The sequence below is a fragment of the Brienomyrus brachyistius genome, chromosome 16, assembly GCF_023856365.1.
Source record: "Brienomyrus brachyistius isolate T26 chromosome 16, BBRACH_0.4, whole genome shotgun sequence".
Lineage (NCBI taxonomy): Eukaryota > Metazoa > Chordata > Actinopteri > Osteoglossiformes > Mormyridae > Brienomyrus > Brienomyrus brachyistius.
In genome coordinates this window covers 28,583,903-28,593,209 of record NC_064548.1, presented here as the reverse complement: position 1 = coordinate 28,593,209, position 9,307 = coordinate 28,583,903, and positions in this window count along the sequence as shown.

Genomic DNA, 9,307 nt, shown 5'->3' with positions numbered 1-9,307 from the left:
TTATAGAGACATTATCTTAAACATTTAGGTATTACATGCTTTTCATATCCATCACAGCAGCAATAATGTACACTTTCGTCTGTTATACTACCGACCATGAACCTTATGCTAAGTTCATATGCAGTCCAGCATCTGGCTAGATATTCATTAGCTATTTCGGCAGACATGGTTTATTTGCAGTCTTTCTTCTTGGATGAGCAAAGCATCTGTTGAATGATCTGCCCTCAAAGTCTCACTCACCAAAGAAATATTGATATCTGCCATCACCCAGGTGAGTTGATGTCAAGGGCCGTGCCCCCAATATGCCTGTCAGGGGAGTCACACTGCAATGGGACACTCAACACTGCAATCACTCCTCACATAAGTTATCCTGTAAGGCTACGCACGACGTCTCTCTGATAAAAAAATTATAGTGGGTGACATTATATAAAATGGTGATGATATTATATGAAAGGAAGCATGTTATACTCGCCAGTTATTTGGGAGAGACTGGGAATTTCATTACCAGATTTTTAAAATTCTGTACAGGGCAACATTCAGGGTGTGTTTTTAGTCTCTGTCTGCAGCCTAACAAGCAGTGTTAGCATAAGCTACACTGCAGCTGCTTTAAGGAGACACAGTGACCTCAGCAGTGCAGAAGAGGAATGGTGTGGCGTGGTAGCACGGTACATTCTGTGGTCCAACCCAGCAGAGCCGCCTGACAAATAGCACCAGTTTCTGTGTTGTTACCTTGCCAATGCTGGTCTGTGAAAGGGACCCATACACTCATCATCGGAGTGGGCTGTAAGCAGTCTGGGTGACTGTACCGCGACACTTCAGGGACGGCTTCACCTACTTATTGGGCTTTGTGACTATAAAAACAAGCGTTACTCTGCATCCTTCTGCAAGTCAACACGCTTGTGTTTGTGTGTGAGTATTAGGGATGAAATATCCCCCACAATGTAATAAAAACCTGTTTTTTTGAGATTGTGGGGAGACATTTTCAGGTTCCCACAACGATCTGTGAATACAATCAAAAATTGTAAAAATGCCAAAAGTCTCATGTTTTATTTGGTTACTTATGACAGGGCTGAGTAGGCTTCCCATCCAGTTGGTATTAGCTTTAGACTGAAGCCTTCCTTACAGTCACCCTCACAGACAGAAAATTATTATAGTTTGTTGAGTAAGAGCAGAAACAGCCAGAATACAGCTTGAATTGTTTTTGTGAAATCTATCAATTAATTAAATATAAAACAATTACAGTGAAACAATAATCACAAATATATTTTAAACAAAAATTAGAATACAGTGAAATTCAATGACATTTTACCTGAATGTTACATACATGGTCATGTAATCTCACTTCATATACATACATACACACACATATACACATATGTGTGTGTGTTTGACGAATTATGCGGTGAGCTTTGTCTTCAGTTTTTCATAATCAACTTGCATTAAGAGAACAAGAGTTTAGCCACGTTACTCCAAAATCAAATTTTAAAAAGTTGGTGTCAAGTTGTGATAAGCAACATTCAGAACCAGCAGCATTTGTAACATTCGCCTGTCTTTATAAGGAATTATTTCAATAGGTTTTAGTGCTTTTAGTTCTTTATAAAGCAACAGGTTGAAATAAAAAAATTGATGGATCCCAGTCATATTGTTTTATCATTCAGCAGCGAGGCATATTACAGTTATTTATAATGATACTTCTTTTAAAAACAAAAGCATCTTTTGGGAAAATAATACTCAACTGACATTTTTACAGACATATGAGGTTCACAAGTACCCCAAGTCTTTTGATAACTGCTTGTGGAGTTCATGATCTGGGTGGTACTAAGGACTCAGTCCTCCAGAGCTCAGGGTTTGATGTCTGGTTCCTTTGCCGGCCTTGAGTCTATGCAGCTTGCATGTTCTGTCCGTGGTTGTGGGGGCTGCAGCCCACAGTCCCGCCACATGCTGATTGTGTGAATCTCTGCCTCTAAATGGCACCGTGTGTGGTCTCCCTACTGGGATGAGCAGGCATCCCGTCAAGCATGTCCCCTGTCTTCTGCAACCTGGGATATCACTGGTTATGTGGCTTTGAAAGCTGGAAGATACACCGGTGGCTTATTTTCTTTCCATCTTGGTTTGCTTATATTTTGTTATGTAGAAAATGCACAATGGAATACAAAGGAAGTGTTAAATATTTGAATACTACAGAGTATTATACTCTACAATGATACAGTGCATTCATTTCCTAGTCTTACTCAAGTTGGAATAAAAAAACGTTATTTCTGTTGTAAATCCATGGGCTCAAAATATTACATATCATAAAATCAGTTGGAATCACACTAAAATTATGAAGTAAAAATTTTGCCTTGTAGTCTAATGCTGGAAATAAACAGAACCAACTGACAATAACAGTGAAAATTCGCATCCGTGTAGAATCTGTTGCTATGGCAGCACTGAGGGTTGGCAGGAATGGAATCCCTTTCCTAGTAGGAGCTGGAAATCCAGACGGCACAGCTCATCTTCACCTTAAATTTAAAGCCCATGCACCAAAGCTCTCCAAATACAAGAAAAGAAGGGTGTTGTTCTGACACGCTATAACCTACGCTAAAATGAAGCTAGGTGAGAAGAAGCTTCAAATAATTACTCACACTCACGGAAAGGTAACTACATATATAAACTAAACTAAATAAGCACCAATAATTCTGTTTTGCTTGCAGCTCTACAATAGAATTTGAATTTGATGTATAAGTACATTCTGGACTGGCATGCAGCAACCCAAACAGTGAGGCTGAGTGGGGAAAGACACACACACGCACGCACACATACACGCATGCACGCACACACACACGCATGCACGCACACACACACGCACGCAGGCACGCACACACACACACACGCACATACACGCATGCACGCACACACACACACGCACGCATGCACGCACACATACACACACGCTAGTTTACATGACATGTGCAGACATCTACGGAAGCACTGAAGGGCAAAACACACCAGCAAATACAAAAACATAACAGAAAATAAGAACACACACCCACAAATAGAAAAACACCACAGCAAATATGAAAACATGCCAGCAAATATGAACACATGGCAGAAAACACAAAACACATCAGCAAATATGAAAACATGCCAGCAAAACAAAAATGCTATAGCAAATGAGAAAACACACCAGCAAATACGACAATGCTACAACATTAGCGTTATAGGTACCTACTGATCATCACATGCTTGTTATTAATTGGACAGTCATAACTACAGTTAACCCAAAGGTACATCTTTAGGTTCCAGATGCAAGCAAAAGATACAAAGAGAAAATGGATGTTATTAGACGTGACCATACACATTGAAAACGAAACCTTGTGAGTGACTTTAAAGTGGACAAAATAATTTGGTGTATTCACAGGTAAGTGCAAGTATACATCACTTGCTTACTTTAATTATAAGTTATGGTGCAGTGCCTGTTTTTATTGTCGATACAACAAATCTGGTCTGATCACGCATAAGTGAGTGTGTCTAAATGAAGTGGTCATTATGTGGTTTGTCAGTACCTGCTGCTTTATTTTTCAAGTTGCAGAAAATTCTCACTCAAATGAAACAACAGACTGACATTTAAGGCACAGAATATTCTCGCAGTTCTGTTTATTTGAGCCTCTTTACCTCCCTCTATTATATTTAACGCTTCGGAAGGTAAAGCACCATGCAAAATTTACTATTTCCTCCTGACAGGCCTGATCACTCGTTCTGCGGGGATACAGAGATTTACAGGTTTTCTGTAGCGGGATTCACCAGCTAAGCTTACATTTGGTCGTAGCCTACAGTGGGCGTAACCTGACCCTATGTTAAAATTTACGAATTACTAAACAAAAGTCGGTTGCATCATACACATAGTTTGTGTTAATTTTACACCCCCTTATCATTAGTTGTAAGGTCCATCGTAACAACAAAAATATGTGTTAAAAGTGGTGAAAATGGCACAAATGTGAATACCTTCACAAAACTTTTATTTTTAACATGTAGCAGTATAATGTTATCGGAGATCATATTAATAACTCAATATCACTGAATTAGGAAAAAACAAGGTCACTGGCCTCTAGCCAGCTAACGTTAGCTGGTAAGCTGGAAAAATGCACTGCCCTGCTATTTGGTTCGAGTGAACCCTGTTTGTATCCCTTCATGTAGCAGAGCAACTATTAAGCACCTACAATAAATGGCATCTAGCTTCACTACTGCAAACTTTACACGCAACATCCGCAAAGCCATCAGCATTGTGGACGACCCCACACACCCCCCACACACACTCTGCTCCCTCCTCCCGTCTGGCAAAAGGTTCCGTAGCATACGGGCCTCCACTGCCAGAACGGGGAACAGCTTCTTCCCTCAGGCCATCAGACTCCTCAACCGGAACTGAACACAATTCCCCCCCCCCCCCCCCCCCCCCACACACACACACACACACACACACACATCTGTATATACTATTTATCGTTATTTATTGCCTTTCAACACTTTACTCTTTTCTACCACAGCATATTTGCACATAATAACCCTCGCTGTTACCATACAATAACTTAAATACTGTATCTAGACTGTTACCACTGTTAATTTGCACTGTATGTTGTCTTGTCTTGTTATTTTGTGCTGTTATGCTGTCCTGTCTGCACTTATGATGTTGCTCTGTTTGTCCTGCTCCGTGTTGCACCATGGTCCTGGAGGAACGTTATTTCATTTAACTACATATACTGTGTGTATGGTTCAAATGACAATAAAAACCTACGTGACTTGACTTGAAATTTCATAAACATGCTCGTGGTGTAAGCAGACCATAATTAATCTGTGTATAATTAATCAGAAGGGCTCTCCCTCGGCTCAGCACACATGATGTCAACCACAGATTTAACTAAAAAGTTTAACCATGATAGTATGAAATAAAGTTTTACTGTTGCTGTCACCTTTTAAAAGCTATTGTTGAAATCATTTCTCACAACAATGGAGAATCCTCCCTTATGAGGGGAATTTTTTGTTTTATGTTGGAATGCAATAAAAAAAAAACCTGCATGGATTCAATAGCATTAGCTATGGCATTTCAGTGGAATTCGCTTCCGTCTTACTCAACAAATGCTGGTCGAGGGTTTACAACTCTTGTTTTTCCAAGGTAACTTTAATTTTGTGACTTCGAGAGAACAACTTTGACTATGGTGAGATCACAAGAGAGATAAGTCGTAATGAAATGGATTGTTGCAATAAAAAGCAGACAAAGCAGTGTGTGTTCACATGAGCAGGACATGTTAAAAATTCCTAAAGATGTACCTTTGTATTAGCTATAGTTACGACTGCTAGCTGATTGACAGGCTCCCTGTCCAATCAGTAAAAAGCAGAGGATGATTAGTAGGTACATACCCTTTCTGTTTTCAGCGCCACTAATGTTGTAGTGTTTTCATATTTCCCGTTGCATTGTTATATTTGCTGGGATGTTTTCATATTTGCTGGCGTATTTTGCCCTTCAGGGCTTCCGTAGACATAAACCATGATGTCAGCCAGAAATGAAAGCAACAAATGTAAGTATAGCATTAATGAGGCATGATGATTAAGGAAACTGCAAGCTACAGCAGGTCAGCCAGCTGTTAAAGAACACAGGGCTTAAGATGCCCAGCCACACAGTGTGGTTACATTATGTTATATATGGGGAGAGACTCTAACCACTACTTTTAAACCAGCAATATAATAACAGTTAGTGCAATCAGTCATTGACAACAGGCTGTTCTGTTTAATAATTATTAATGCTTCATTGCTAATAGAGACATAGAACATTAGGATTGGACTAAAAGGCCAACACAGAAGTATAGCTGCAGGGAAATAAATGCCATTCCATCTGTGGTATAAGTTTGATGGCTCCTGAAATGAAACGCTTCTGTCCTAACACATTTAAGTACTACAATGGAGAAAGCTGGCTGCTGAAATAAAATACTTCTGTCCTTACACATTTAAGTACTACAATGGAGAAAGCTGGCTGCTGAAATAAAATACTTCTGTCCTTACACATTTAAATACTACAATGGAGAAGACTAACTGCTGAAATGAAAAACTTCTTTCCTTACACATTTAAGTACTACAATGGAGAAGGCTAGCTGTTGAAATAAAATACTTATGTCCTTACACATTTAAGTACTACAATGGAGAAGGCTGGCTGTTGAAATAAAATACTTCTGTCCTTACACATTTAAGTACTACAATTGAAAAAGGTGGCTGCTGAAATAAAATACTTCTGTCCTTACACATTTAAGTACTACAATGGAGAAGGCTGGCTACTGAAATGAAATACGTATGTCCTTACACATTTAAGTACTACAATGGAGAAGGCTGGCTACTTAAATGAAATACTTATGTCCTTACACATTTAAGTACTACAATGGAGAAGGCTGGCTGCTGAAATGAAATACTTCTGTCCTAACACATTTAAGTACTACAATGGAGAAGGCTGGCTCATGAAATGAAATACTTCTGTCCTAACACATTTAAGTACTACAATGGAGAAGACTGGCTGCTGAAATGAAAAACCTCTGTCCTTACACATTTAAGTACTACAATGGAGAAGGCTGGCTGCTTAAACTTGTCTTAATTATTTTTCTGGTCTTCTGTACTTTAAGCAGACAGAAAGTGCTGAAATAAATATACGAATAAACACAGTGCATATTTATTTTGTGAGTCATCACGAGACAGGCCAGAGGAAATGGCCAAAACGTAATTCAATGCATGCAACGTCAGTGAAGCCCCATTATATTGAACATCTCAACATCTTTTGTGCCTCCAATTTTTCAGACCATGTAAAGAAATTGCAGCGGCCTTGAGCTCTAACTTGTTCTAACTCAAACATTCATGTTAACCGCAGCTTTCCCTAACATCCAAAACAGAGAATGAAAATACCGGCCACTTCACCTGGCCCTCTACCCTCTGAACCTGAAACGCACTCCAACACCTTCCAGAAACTAGCGTCCTACATCGAGGGAGTATAGCATAAATCCTTTCAGCTGCCGTGACTATAAAGGCGGCACGCTAAATGCCCTTCCTATCCATCCCGAGGGCACACTGTTTGAGGAAGAAAAACATTTCTGCTGATCCAAAATGTTCCTGTTTCATTCTTCAGTGCTCTCTGCAGACAGGCAGACATTCCACTTGTATGGCTCTAGTAAGAAACTCTGAGCGTTTGACAGATGATACTCGTTGGTTGGTAAAAAGAGTGGTGTTCTGTATGTGCAAACTCTTCAATTGACAATCCTTTACACCTGGGATCATTTTCTCAGCAAGGAGAAAGCATGAGTTTCAGTCATGAGTCTCTGAAGACCAGTGGAAAGTCAGAATTATCCACCTTGCAACCAGGCAAGTTTTAGCCTGTATCCATGCAAACTTAACCCGTTAGCTCTGGTGTTCATATCAACCCCTTCCTCTAATTATGTGAGGCTATGTATATGTGCATGCATATATACAATCAGTGACAAAAAAGTTAAGCACCTGGAAGTAATAGTCCAATTTGGATGTTATTTGGTACATGTGCAGACCAGCAATGGTTAAGTAAATGATTCAATTTTCAAGGAGCTGGTACATCTAGTCACCAGAGACAGAGGATGCCTTGTACTGTAGATGCATTAGACAACATTACCAGCACTTGACAGTTTCATAAGGGTCACATTGTGGGTTTACAGTATATGAGGCAGGGTGGTCGTATCATGCAATTGCCCGCCATGTGGGGCCTGATGTTGGAACCAATGGGTACGTGAGGGCACCCTCGCACGTCAGCAAGGTTCCGATTGCCCAACACAAAACATACCAACGGAGGACCATATTGTGCATCAAGCATTACAGCACCCCATGACATCTGCGCCTGCCATCCGGACACAGATTTTGGACTCTCTACAATACCCCACACAGTGTCTCGATGACTGGCATCAGCTGGACTATGGGTTCATCGTCCCTTACGTAGGCTGCTGTTAAGACCAGCACAGAGATGGCTGCATTTGGAGAAGGAGATGTGGACTGATGGCGAGTGGCGTCATACCATGTTCAGCGATGAATCTCAGTTCTGCATTACCACAGATGACCGTCATGAGGGGAGAAGACGAATCCTGCTAACGATGTGAAGAGACACAGCAGGGTTGCTCCTAGCATCATGGTGTGGGGAGCCATAGGGTATGACATCATAGTGCGGGGAGCCATAGGGTATGACATCATAGTGCGGGGAGCCATAGGGTATGACATCATGGTGCGGGGAGCCATAGGGTATGACATCATGGTGCAGGGAGCCATAGAGTATGACATAATGGTGCGGGGAGCCATAGGGTATGACATCATGGTGTGGGGAGCCATAGGGTATGACATCATGGTGTGGGGAGCCATAGGGCATGACATCAGGTCATCTCGTAGTGAATCGGAGAACCCAGATGGCACAGTGCCATGTCAGTGACATCCTGCGTCCGCATGTCTTACCCATCCTGATAAAGCACCCTGATACAATTCGGCACACGTGTTTATGGACTGCCTGTGTAATGCTGAGGTCCTCCCATGACCAGCCAGGTTCCCTGATCTCTCCCGACTCAAACATGTGTGGGATCAGCTCAGACATCAACTCAGACCCAGTGCCAATCAGCAGGATCTTCAGGACAAGTTACAACAGCTGTGTGCCACAGGAGAGGAAACGGCTATACGACTCCCTTCCACACCATATCACCGCATGTATCCAGGCCTGCGGGAGCAGCAGTGCGCCCAAACTGCCAACTCTGTCCTTTTGAACTGATATTACAATCACTGCGATACAGTCATATCACCTTTAACCATGTGGAGATTCATTTCATTTCCACCACTCCATCTGGGTGCTTAACTTGTTTTGTCACTGAGACACACACACACACACACACACACACACACACACACACACACACACACACACACACATATATATATATATATATATATATATATATATATATATATATATATATATATATATATATAAAATTTATTACTTATATGTTGAAAAATATCTATGCCACAATTTCTATAATAAATTAGACATACACAGTCACACTTTTCAAAGTACATGGCTTTTGAAAACTTTTTTTTCCTGTATGTTCCAGTAGAGGGCACTAGTGTCAGATGTTATATGACTTGTTCCTGGTGCTTCAACAGCATGCAGGGCTGCATGGGAATTAAATGTATTTTGGCAGATTTTATCTGCGTATACCACCAAATTAAAATTCATATTTAACAAAAAAGCATTTTTGTATCTCAATAAGATAGACTGCCTTAAACATTTTCTTCA